The sequence below is a fragment of the Ahaetulla prasina genome, chromosome 5 (genome assembly GCF_028640845.1).
Source record: "Ahaetulla prasina isolate Xishuangbanna chromosome 5, ASM2864084v1, whole genome shotgun sequence".
In the NCBI taxonomy this organism is placed as follows: Eukaryota; Metazoa; Chordata; class Lepidosauria; order Squamata; family Colubridae; genus Ahaetulla; species Ahaetulla prasina.
The window spans coordinates 79,177,625-79,191,122 of NC_080543.1; positions in this window are offsets into that span (position 1 = coordinate 79,177,625).

The following is a 13,498-nucleotide window of genomic DNA, read 5'->3' on the forward strand; positions in this document are numbered from 1 at the left end:
GAAGAGAGGGATTTTACCTTCTTTTCTGACAGGCATCAATCATTTTCGAGGATTGATTTTATTTTGATTTCTAATGATTTTACTCCAGAGTGAAGAAGACGAAGATTTGTTCAAGAACTCTATCTGATCATCGTCCGGTTTGGGTTGAATTTGATCGGGAAAAGGAGGCTAGGAGATCATGGAGGTTGAATGAGAATTTGTTTTAATACAAACAAAATGTAAATGAATGTAAAAAGCAAATGAAAGAATTTTTTATTATGAATATGAAAAAAGACATCTATAGAGATGATTTCGGATGCTAGTAAAGCTTATATGAGAGGAAATCTTATACAAATGAACATTAAATATAAAAATAAACTGCAGAAAAAGAAAAAGGAATTGGAAGAGGAAATTAAAAAGAAAGAACAGTTATTGATAAATAGCCCAGGAAATAGTAAAATAAAAGAATCAATAAATATATTAAGAGGTCAGTTTAACATGTTGATGGCAGATTAAGTAGCAATTAATTTACAATATGTAAAACATAATACGTTCAATAATGCTAACAAGCCAGGAAGATGGCTTGCCTATTTAATAAGGAAAAAACAGAAATCACGAATGATTGATAAAATAGAATATAGGGGCAAGGAAGTGTATCAAAAGAACTTGATTAAAAAAGTGTTTTTAGAGTATTATACAAAGTTATATACTAGGGATATGATTGATGATACAGAGATAGAAAGATATTTACAACAACAAGATATTTGTGAGCTTACAGAAAATCAAAGAAAAGAATTGAATCAATTAATTACTTCAGAGGAAATTTTGTTAACAATTAAGCAGCTTAAAATCGGTAAAGCACCAGGTACAGATGGTTTAACAGCTGTTTATTATAAAAATTTACAAAATGAGATGGTTGAACCACTTAAAGAGTTATTTAATAAAATTCAAATGGGAGGGGATGTTCCCCTTTCATGGAGGACAGCTTTTATTTCGTTAATACCGAAGGAAGATCGAGATGGTATTAAAGCAGAGAATTATAGGCCTATATCACTTTTAAATACTGATTACAAGATATTTGCCAAGATACTTGCTAATAGATTAATGCCAGTGATGAATCAAATAATTCATAATGATCAGTCAGGATTTATTAAGGGTAGGCAGATGAGATATAATGTGAGGCAAATTGTAAATTTACTTGAATATTTAGAATGAAACAACCAAGTCTCAGCGGCACTCTTTTTTCTGGACGCTGAAAAAGCCTTTGACAGATTGGATTGGCAGTTTTTGTTTAAAGTAATAGAAAAAATGCAATTTGGGGATTATTTTATCCATGCAATTAAAGCAATATATCAGAAGCAAACAGCACAAATAATAGTAAATGGTGGGTTAACAGAAACTTTTAAAATTGGGAAAGGGACAAGACAGGGATGCCCCTTGTCTCCATTACTTTTTATTTTAACTTTAGAAATTCTTTTGAATAAAATACGTGGTTCCGATCGAATAAAGGGAATTAGAATTAAACATCAAGATTATAGATTAAGAGCTTTTGCAGATGACTTGGTTGTTACTGTATCTCAACCAATATACTCAGCTACTGGTTTAAAAGAAATAATTGGTCAGTATGGTAAAGTATCTTGTCAGCAAAAGACAAAGATGATAACTAAAAATATGAATATACAACAAAAAGAAGAGTTAGAAAGAACTACGAGTTTTGAAATCGTTAAAAAGGTTAAATATTTAGGAATATATATTACAGCTTCAAATGTCAAATTATACAAAAATAATTATGAGGTATTGTGGCAGAAGGTATGGAAAGAAATGGAGAATTGGAAGAAGTTACAACTATCCTTGCTGGGAAGAATAGCAGCTATAAAAATGAATGTTTTGCCCAGGTTTCTATTTTTGTTTCAAATGATACCGGTACTTAAGAATGATATCAAATTACAGGAATGGCAAAAGGCGGTTAATAATTTTGTATGGATGAGCAAAAAACCAAGAATAAAATTAAAAATAATGCAAAACACAAGGGAAAGGAGGGGTCTTAAAATACCTAATTTAAAATTGTATTATGAAGCAGTTGTCTTATCATTAATTACTGATTGGATTAATTTAACTGAGGAAAGAGTTTTGAATATAGAAGGTTATGGTTTGTTATATGGTTGGCATGCATATGTATTCTAGACCGGGATGCCTTATGCACGGTCACTCACGCCCTCGTCACTTCTCGCCTGGACTACTGTAACGCTCTCTACATGGGGCTCCCCTTGAGGTGCACCCAGAGACTTCAGTTAGTTCAGAATGCAGCTGCGTGGGTGATAGAGGGAGCCACTCGTGGCTCCCATAGAACACCGATCCTGCGCAGGCTGCACTGGCTGCCTGTGGTTTTCCAAGTGCACTTCAAGGTGTTGGTTACCACCTTTAAAGCGCTCCATGGCATAGGACCGGGATATCTTCGGGACCGCCTACTGTTACCACATGCCTCCCATAGAGAGGGCCTCCTCAGGGTGCCGTCAGCCAAACAGTGTAGGCTGGCGACCCCCAGGGGGAGAGCCTTCTCTGTGGGGGCACCTACCCTCTGGAATGAGCTTCCCCCAGGACTTCGACAACTTCCTGACCTCCGGACCTTTCGCCGCGAGCTTAAAACATATCTATTCTTCTGAGCAGGACTGGCTTAATAGGGTTTTTAAACATGGATTTTATTGGGGTTTATTTTATATTTTGTATTGTATTTTAAATTTAGGCTTTTGGAATAAGTTTTTTAAATAGTGTTTTTATTGATGTATTGTATTGTTTTATCTGCCTGTTCACAGCCCTGAGTCCTTCGGGAGAAGGGCGGTATAAAAATTAAATTATAATTTTTGGGTGCCAGGGAGGGAGAGGGCTCAAGAGAAGCAGGGCTTGCCAGGTCTTCTCCCTCACTTTCTGAATCATCCGAGTCCAGGAGTCTGGGTCCAGGAACCTGGGTCACAACACTATCCCTCACCGCAGGGCCCTTCCCCCGGGGCTGACGATCGGGATGCGGTCGGGCTGGGTTCTGCTCATGGAAGGCCTGCACCAGGTCAGGGGCATGAACGTCGGAGGCATCTACCCAGGAGAAATCAGTCCCGTATCCCTTCTACGCGATCAAATATTGGAAACGACCCTTTAGCCAGCGGGAGTCTCGTACGCTGTGGACTCCGTATTCCTCCGACCCGTCCTCAGCGACAGTGACAGGTGCTGTTGGGCACCGAAGGGGACTCGGTGTGGCCTCAGGAACCAGAAGGGACCGGTGAAAGACGGGGTGGATCCGCATGGATCGTGGCAGGGTCAGTCGGTAGGCTACCGGGTTGATGACTGCCTCGACAGGGAATGGGCCGATGAATCGGTGGTCCAACTTCTTTACCGGGCGGTCGGACGGGAGGTGTTTGGTGGAGAGCCACACCCGGTCTCCAACTGCCAGCGGGGGCGTTGCCCATCGGGAGTGGTCGCCGGACCGTTTGTAGTCCTCCTTTGCCCGATCCAGCTGTTGAGGTACCAACTGTTGGACCACATGCAATTCCGTCAGGAAGGTCTGCGTTTCGGGAACAGGAGAATCCGGTGGTGCCAGAGGGAAGAGCCGCGGATGGTACCCCACATTGGCAAAGAACGGGGTCATCTGAGTAGAGGTGTGCTGAGAGTTGTTAAAAGCAAACTCCGCCAGGGACAGGTAATCGGCCCAGTTGTCCTGTTGCTGGTTGATGAAGCAACGGAGATACTGTTCCAGGATACCGATGACCTTCTCTGTACCCCCGTCGGTCTCCGGATGGTGCGATGACGACAGACACACCTGCACCTCCAACGCGGCCATCAGGCTCTTCCAGAAGCGAGCTGTGAACTGAACTCCGCGGTCCGAAACCACCCTGTCCGGTAGACCATGGAGGCGGAAGATGTGCTGCAGAAAGAGACGGGCCGTTTTTGCGGCTGTGGGCAGTCCGCGGCATGGGATAAAGTGTGCCATCTTGGTGAGCATGTCCACCACCACCAGCACCGTGGTGAACCCAGAGGACGGCGGCAGGTCCGTCAGGAAGTCCATGGAGATCGCCCCCCAGGGTCTGTCGGGTGTCGGCAAGGGCTGGAGGAGCCCGGGAGGGCCCCCCGTGGCGGCCTTGGCTTGCCGGCACGGTACGCAGGATGTCACGTAGGCATGTACATCATGCCGCACTCAGGGCCACCAAAAGGTCCGTGTCACCAGGTGGAGGGTCTTTTTTTTTTTTTTATTCAAAAAGTTTTACAAAATTTTTTTCCCCTTTCCCCTCCTCTCCCTCCCTTCACAACCCCCCCCCCCGACTTCCCGGAACGGGCACAAGGTATAGTTAAAAATAAAACAAACATATGCTAAAAAATTTTCGTCCCAACTTAATTATACCCCTACAATCATCAATTCCTAACTTCCCCCAAAAACAATCAAGAATAATTCATCATAATCATTCAAAAACAGTCTGATAACTCTTAGTCTGATATCTACGTTGAATATAGTCAATCCATTTTTTCCATTCCTTTAAGTATCTTTCTTGCGTATTGTCTTTCAAAAAGGCTGATATCTTCGCCATCTCAGCCAAATTGGCAACCTTCAATATCCATTCTTCTATTGTAGGTACTTCTTTTTTCTTCCAGTATTGTCCTATTAGTAATCTTGCTGCTGTTATTAGGTTTAAAATCAATTTAGTCTCAATTACTGTACAATCCGTAATAATTCCCAACAAGAAAAATTGCGGCAGGAACTTTATCTTCTTTTTCAAAACATTTTGTAAAATCCACCAAATTTTTATCCAAAAGGCCTTTATGTCCTTACAAGTCCACCAAATGTGAAAATATGTAGCGTCATCACAATTACATCTCCAACATTTTGCTTGCATATCTGGATACATACACGATAATTTTTTAGGATCTAGATGCCATCTATAAAACATTTTATAAAAATTTTCCCTCAGATTCTGTGCTCATGTGAATTTAACATTTCTAACCCAAATTTTTTCCCAAGTTTCCAATAATATTGGCTCCTGAAAATTTTGTGCCCACTTTATCATACAATCCTTTACCAAGTCCCTTTCAGAATCTATTTCAAGTAACACATTATACAATCTCTTTATATGCTCCTGAGACTGATTTCTAATTTGCTTTACCAAATTTCCCTCGTTCTGTTCTATACCAATTTTCTGATCTCCCTTCCATCTAGCACGTAGTTGCTCATATTGAAACCAAGTATAATTATTCCCTTCCTCTCTTAATACTTGCAGAGATTTTAACTGCAAATTACCTCTTTCAGTATACAAAAGATCTTTATATGTAATCATTTCCTGATTCTGTTCTATGTTTATATTTTCTATTGTATGTCTAGGACTTGCCCATATAGGAACCTTATAATTTAGTTTATAAGAGTATTTTTTCCAAACACGCAGAAGGGCATTTCTTAGCACATGATTTTTAAAGGCCTTATCCACTTTTTTGTCATAAATTAAATATGCATGCCATCCATATAGCAAATCATAACCTTCTATATTCAAAATTCTGTCCTCTGTTAAGTTAAACCAATCACTTATTGCAGAGAGAGCAGCTGCTTCATAGTTTAATTTAAAATTGGGCATTTTTAAACCTCCCCTTTCCCGAGAATCTTGAATTATTTTCATTTTAACCCTAGCTTTTTTACCTTCCCATATAAATTTATTAATTCCAGTTTGCCATTCCTCAAGATTCTTATCTTTCTTAATTATTGGTATCATCTGAAAGAGGAATAAAAATCTAGGTAAAACATTCATTTTAATAGCAGCAATTCTCCCCAGCAAAGATAATTGCAATTTTTTCCAAACAATCAACTCCTTCTGAACTTTTTGCCATAAAACCTCATAGTTATTCTTATACAATTTCACATTTGACGATGTAATATAAACCCCTAAGTACTTAACCTTCTTTACAATTTCAAATCCTGTTATTTCCTCTAGTTTTTCTTTCTGTTGTCTGGCCATATTTTTTATTATCACTTTTGTCTTTTTCTGATTTACCTTAAACCCTGAAACATTCCCATATTGATCAATTATTTCCAACAAAGATTTACTAGAATTTATAGGGTTTGTTAAAGTAATCACCAAATCATCTGCAAAAGCTCTTAGTTTATATTCATATTGTCTAACTCTAATTCCCTCTATCTCCTTTACTCTCGTATTTTATCCAATAATGGTTCTAGAGTTAAAATAAACAATAATGGTGATAAAGGACATCCCTGTCTTGTTCCTTTCGCAATCTTAAAAGGTTCTGTTAAGCTACCATTGATTATAATCTGTGCTGTTTGCTCTCCATAAATTGCCCTAATTATTCTTAAAAAACCATCTCCAAATTGCATCTTTTCTATTAATTTAAATAAAAAATCCCAATGCAATCGATCAAAAGCTTTCTCTGCATCGAGAAAAATAAATGCTGCTGGAATAAAATTTTTCTTTTCTAAGTACTCCAGTAAATTAACAATCTGCCTAACATTATTCCTCATCTGTCTCCCTTTTATAAATCCAGATTGATCATTATGAATTCTTCGCTGCAGAATCAACATTAATCTATTAGCTATTATTTTAACAAAAATCTTATAATCATTATTTAAAAGTGAGATTGGCCTATAGTTCCCAGGTTTAGAACAATCCTGTTCCTCTTTTGGTATCAATGAAATAAAAGAGGTTCTCCATGAGGGGGGAATTCCCCCTCCTAGTTGTATCTGATTAAATAATTCCTTAAGTGGACCTAACATCTCATCCTGTAAATTCCTATAATAACTAACTGTGAGCCCATCCGTACCAGGAGATTTCCCGATTTTTAATTGTTTAATTACCAAAATAATTTCTTCAGAGGTTATAGGCCGATTCAGTTCATCCGTTTGTTCTAAAGTTAAATTTTTAACCTTATATTCCTTCAAATAATTATCAATATCCCTATTCAATATATTATCTTTAAGATATAAATTTGTATAATATTCTAAAAAAGCTTTTTTAATTTTATCCTGTTGATATCTCTCTTTGCCTTTGTATTCTATTTTTTCTATAGTACGTTGTTTTTGTCGTTTCCTTAAGGTGTATGCTAACCACCTACCAGGTCTATTTATTACAAAAAGTATTGTGTTTGGCATATTGTATATTTGTTGCCACCTGATCAGCCATTATCATATTAAATTGATTCTGTAGTAACTTTATTGCATCTTTAAGTTTTTGATCATGTGGATTATGTATTAATAATTGTTGTTTCTTATAAATTTCCTCTTCTAGATACCTACGCTGTCTTTGTTGCTTATTTCTCTGTCTATTATTAAGATATATTAATACACCTCTCATAAAAGCTTTACTGGCATCCCAAACCATTTCTATCGATGTTTCATTATTCAAATTATAATCAAAAAATTCTTTCATCTGCTTTTTACATTGATTTACATTATCCTGATATCTAAACAAATTTTCATTTAATCTCCAAGTTCTTCTACCCTCTTTTCCATATTGCAATTCCATCCAAACAGGACTATGATCAGACAAACATCTTGGAAATATCTTAGTTTTCTTCACCCTAAAAAGCAAATCATTAGAAATTAAAATAAAATCAATACGTGAGAAGGATTGATGCCTATCAGAGAAAAAGTATAGTCTCTTTCCTCCAAATTCGCAGTCTCCATACATCTCTTAACTCAAATCTTCTATCATATCAAAAAAGGATTTAGGCAGCTTTGCATGTGCAGGTATCTTCTTGGAAGAAATTCTCTTGTCCTTTCGTGTATCTATTACTCCATTCCAATCTCCCAATATAATGCACGATTTATAATCCCATAGAATCAACTTATCATATAACATTCTATAAAATTTTTCTTGTTGCTGATTGGGTGCATATATACCAAACAAGAGAGTCCTTTTTGTTTCTATTGTAAGTTCAATAGCAATATATCTTCCGTGAATATCTGCCTCTATTAACTTGGCTGGTATATCTTTTCTCAAATAAACCACTATGCCATGTTTTTTCCCCAAAGCTGAAGCAACAAAATGTTTACCTAACTTTGAGTTTATTAAGTACTTTTGATCTGATAGTTTAATATGTGTTTCTTGTAAGCAAATCACATCATTTTTAAATTGTTTCAAATAATGAAATATTTTTCTTCTCTTCTGAGCTGAATTCAAACCATTGACATTCCAAGTCAAGATTTTATTTGCCATTACTGGGCTGCTGAAGCTTTTGAGCAATCAACTGAAGATCGTCCTCCCGTATCTTCGGCCGTGCTCCTCCCACCGCTTCTGTAGCAGAATCCTGAACTTTACTTTGAGTTTGTTGCTCCTTTTCTTTACGCTTAAGGGCTCCCCTCGTCAGTCTTTGTTCTTGTGGTTGTTCCTCAGATGGTAACATCACTGGAATCACCTCAGCTTCCACACCCATTTGAGTCTCTTGAATTCTTTTTTCTATTATTTCTATTTCAAGTTTCAGCACTATAGAAAGAAAATCTTTGGCCTTAAGCACTGTGTCAATACGATATCTCCTTCCTTGATAATACACTGTCAAACCAACTGGAACCTCCCATCTAAATTGAATCTGGTATTTCTTAAGTTCTTGTGTAAAAAATGTAAAGTCCTTTCTATCCCTTAACATCTTGGGAGGAATCTCTTTCAAAACCTTCAACTCCTGTTCTCCTATTTTCAAGTTTTTCTGAAAAGCAACTTGCAAAATTTGATTCCTCACTGTTCTTTTCAAAAAATAAACCACAATGTCTCTAGGAAGTTTCTTTTGCCTAGCAATCCAAGAATTAACTCTATAAATTTTGTCAATTTGATAAGCAACCTCTTGTGGATCAAGTTCAATAAATTCAGCCAGAGCTTCTGATAACATTTTTTTTAAATCTTCCCCTTTCTCCTCATTCAAGCCCCTAATTCTCAGAGCTCCTTCCATCATTCTATACTGCATCACCACCACTTGATCTTCATTTTTGTCCAATTTGATTTGCATTCCCCCCATTCTATTTTCTATTTGTTGATTTGACTGAACAATTTCTTGCACCTCCTCCTCCACCACCTCCAGTCTTTTTGCCAAACCTTGAAAAGCCATCAAGATATCTTCTCTTATTTTTTTATTATTCTTTTATTTCTTCTCTTATTTTCTCATTATTATCCATAATCTCCTTAAACCTTTCTTCAGACACTTTCCCTTGCTCTTTAATCAGATCTTCTAAAGCTGGTTCAGAACCCCTTCTACCCCCAGTCTTAGGTGGTTTAGTAGCCATTTCAGTTTTTAAAATTCACAAAATATAAGTCTAGAAACTTCTCTTTTCCCCTTTAAGTATAGGAGAGCTCACTTCACTTCATTAAAATCCACACATAACATTTCTTATCTTCTTAGTTACACAGGCTGTATGAAATTCCATTTGTCACTTTCACTCCCTTTCAGGCGCCATCTTTAAGAGTCAATTAAAACAAAGAAAAAAAAGTTTCTCTTTTTTAAAAGGCAGAAGTCAGGAAATCAAAAATACTTGCAATCCAGTAGTTGTTCGCTCGCACTCATTCCGTCTGCTTAAAGAGATCCATAAAGATAAGACAATTAGCAGAGATGGACACTTTCTTCTTTTCCTGCTTTTGCAGGCACGCACTGAAGTCGGAGCATGGCAGGAATATTTATGGGACCGTCGACCCTTCAGGGCTCTGCTTAATTAAAAACAAAGCCCCTGGGGAGGTCTACCAACACTTCCCTGCTGCTCTTATCTTTTCCCTTTCATCCAGGGAAAGAGATTAAAGCCGGTGGAGGGTCTTGAAGAACCCAAAATGTCCTGCTGCAGGGTTGTCGTGGCACTGGGTCATGACGAGGGCTCGGAGTGGTCCTGTGGGCACTTGAGTAAGTCCTCCTCCAAGGTCCAAGGAGACGTGGGGCCCACCTCCGCTCTCCTTTGCTGCGACCAGGCGTCCTGGCGCTGCGCCTCTCGCACCTGGGCCCGCAAGTCTATTGGTTCCCGTGCTGCGGCCAAGGCTTCTGCCGGTAGCATTGTCCGTGGAGGGAGGGAGTCCTTGGCGCAGAGGTACTCTGGCTTGCGGGATAGGGCATCCGCCCTCCGGTTGTGACCGCTGGGAATGTAGGTCACGCGGAAGTTGAACCGGGCAAAAAACAACGACCACCGGATCTGCCGCTGGTTCAACTTCCGAGCTGTGGTGAGGTGCTCGAGATTCCGATGGTCCATTCGGACCTCCACCTGATGTCGGGCCCCCTCCAGATGGTGTCGCCAAGCCTCGAATGCAGCCTTGATAGCCAGCAACTCTTTTTCCCAGATGGTGTAGTTGCGCTTGGAAGGATTGAGTTTCCGGGAGTAGTAAGTGCAGGGAAAAAGTGTGCCGCCATTCGTCGGAGCCTGTAGCAGCACCGCTCCCAGAGCCACATTGGACGCGTCCGTTTCTACCACAAAAGGCCGGAGCGGGTCGGGATGCCTCAGGATGGGTTCCGTGACAAAGGCTTTCTTGAGGGCTGTGAATGCTTCTTGCTGCGGGGGACCCCACCGGAACGCAACCTTCTTCCTGAGGAGCTGGGTAAGTGGAGCCGTCAGTGTGGCAAAGCCCGGGATGAAGGTCCGGTAGTAGTTGGCGAAGCCCAGCAGGCGCTGAACATCCTTCACCCGACGAGGGGCTTCCCAGCTACACAAAGCTTCTACTTTGCATGGGTCCATGGCTATGCCCTCGGGCGAGATGATATGCCCGAGGAATTCTATGGAAGTCCGGAAGAAGACGCATTTCTCCAGCTTTGCATTGAGTTGTTGCTCCCGCAAGCGTTGCAGAACCAGACCGACGTGTCGAAGGTGGCTTTCCCTGGACCGGGAGTAAATCAGGATGTCGGTCAGGTAGATAACCACGAACCGATCCAACATGTCTCGGAACACATCGTTCATGAAGTGCTGGAAAACGGCGGGAGCGTTGGTCAACCCAAATGGCATGACAGTGTATTCGTAGTGTCCGTATCGGGTGCCAAATGCCGTCTTCCATTCGTCTCCTTCTCGCATCCGCACCAGGTTGTAGGCCCCCCGGAGATCGAGCTTGGTGAAGATCGTGGCCTCCTGCAACCTCTCCAGCAGCTCCGGGATGAGCGGCAGGGGGTAGCGATTCCGCACCGTAATGGCGTTTAGCTGGCGGTAATCACAGCACAGGCGCAAGTCCCCTGTCTTCTTCTTCACGAAGAGGACCGGGGCCGAGAGAGGGGACTTTGAAGGCCGGATGAACCCTCGGGCCAGATTTTTGTCCAGGAAGTCCCTGAGGGCGGCCAACTCGGGCTCCGACATGGAATACAGGCATCCCACAGGCAGTGGTGCGTTGGGCAGAAGGTCCACTGGGCAATCGTAGGGCCGATGCGGGGGTAGTCGGTCCGCCTCCTTCTCGATGAACACGTCGGCGAAGTCCGTCAGCTCAGGAGGCAAGGTGATGGCAGCGGTGGGGACGTTCTGGCTGGCACAGGTGTGGCGGATGTGGTCGACGCACTGCAGACTCGGGAAAGAGATGGCGTTCCGCGACCAGGCCACCTGAGGATCGTGGGTCCGAAGCCAGGCCAACCCAAGGACCAAGGGAAAATGAAGGTCCGCCGTGACATAAAACTGGATTGCCTCCTCATGGTCCCCAATAGCCAGGCGCAAAAGCTGGGTGGCGAATTTAATGGGGCTGGACACCAGTTCTCGTCCATCAATTGTCTCAACCCGCATCGGAGGGTCCATCGGAACCACGGGGACCGCAAACTGGGTCACAAAGGCCTGGTCCATAAAGTTTGTTGTGGCCCCTGAGTCCACCAGCGCATGCGCCTGGAGCCCGTCCGACTGGTTCCCCAACCATATCCGTGTGTCCAGAATCAGATGCCGAGGGGGCCCAGAGTCTACTTCCGCAACGTCCAGTGGGGGCTTAGTACGTGCCCGACCTAGGGTTTCCCCGAGGTCGGGCCTGCTCCGTTTCCCGATTGGTCATGCTGTGATTCAGGGACCGGCGGGCGTGCCCCACTTCGCTTTCTGGGGCAAGAAGCGGCGAAGTGGCCGGGCTCCCCACAGTACAGGCACAATCCACCTTGGCGCCTCCGGTTCCGCTCCTGGGCTGTCAGGCGAGGTCTGGCCGCTCCCAACTCATGGGCTCTTCTGCAGCGGTTACAAAACATGGGGCGACCCGGGGAGCTGGTGGTGCAGGGAGTGGGGGTGCAGATGTCAACGGCGGGTCCCGGGGGGTGCGACGGGACGGTCGCCATTGCAGACGGGCATCGAGGTGGAGATAAAGGGGCACCAAGTTGTCGAGGGTCCGCAGCGCCTCCACCCAGGCCAGCTCGTCTTGCAATTCCTCTGAGAGTCCCTCCTGGAACGCGTCCACCAGCGCTGCATCATTCCAGTCAGAGTCCTGGCACAAAAGACAAAATTCGGCGATGTACTCCTGCAGGGGGCGTTTCCCTTGACGGAGTTCCTTAAGGCGCCTGGTTGCCGTCAGCATTCAAACAGGGTCCTCGTACATGGTGCGCAGGTGCTGCCAAAAACGCTGTTGGTCCGCCAGCAGGGGGCTGTCCTGGAGCAAGAGGGGCGTGGCCCATCGAGCAGCCGAACCGGAAAGAAGGTTAATCACGAAGGCCACCTTAGCCCGGTCATCTGGGAAATCCTCTGGCCGCATAGCCATGTACAGCTGGCACTGTCCCAAGAAGGTCGGGAACATCTCAGGCTGCCCAGAAAACTTATCCGGCACGGTTATCGGGCACTTGCGACGAGGAGTGGGAGGATGGGGGGGGCCTGCAGGCACATTCCCGGCAACAAGTTGGCCTGCCAAGTGAGCCACTTGCTGCTGGAGCTGTTGATTAGCCGCTTGTAGCTGCTGTAACTGCTGCTGTACCTGCTGCTGGTCCATCTTTGGTGGAAGATGTTTTAGTCAGGTCTTGGACAAAATGTTCTGTTTCCTCCCCAATACTCCCAGCAAAGAGTCAGTCAGAGGCCTCCTTTTCTCCTTTTATTTACATAGATACATGTCCTGGCCACGTCTACCCACGGGCCTGCCAAGTTTCTGGAGATAACGAGGAAATTATAGATAAGGCCAGAATTACTCACGAATATATTCTTCCCTCCATTGATACAGTTTGCCCACCCAAATTCATTGCTTTGTCCAAGACAAAAAACCAGGAAGTCCCGCCTCCTATTTATAGTCTCTGCAGATGTCACTGCATGACAATTATGACTTGGCTTTGTCCCAACCCTTCCGCTGCTGCGCACGTCGATCACGTCTTCGTAATCTTGCATCACTCCAAAACTGTTCTTGGGGCGTTGCCAAATCAGAAGAAGGCTCGGGAGAATCAGGCCTTGCCGGCCCCTCCTCCTCCCTTTGAGTGGGTGCCAGGGAGGGAGAGGGCTCAAGAGAAGCATGGCTTGCCAGGTCTTCTCCCTCACTTTCTGAATCATCCGAGTCCAGGAGTCTGGGTCCAGGAACCTGGGTCACAACACTGTGCTTGAAAAGACATGAAGACAGGCCACCCTGTTTTGGTGGAGAGAGAGTCATTGATTGGACTTATT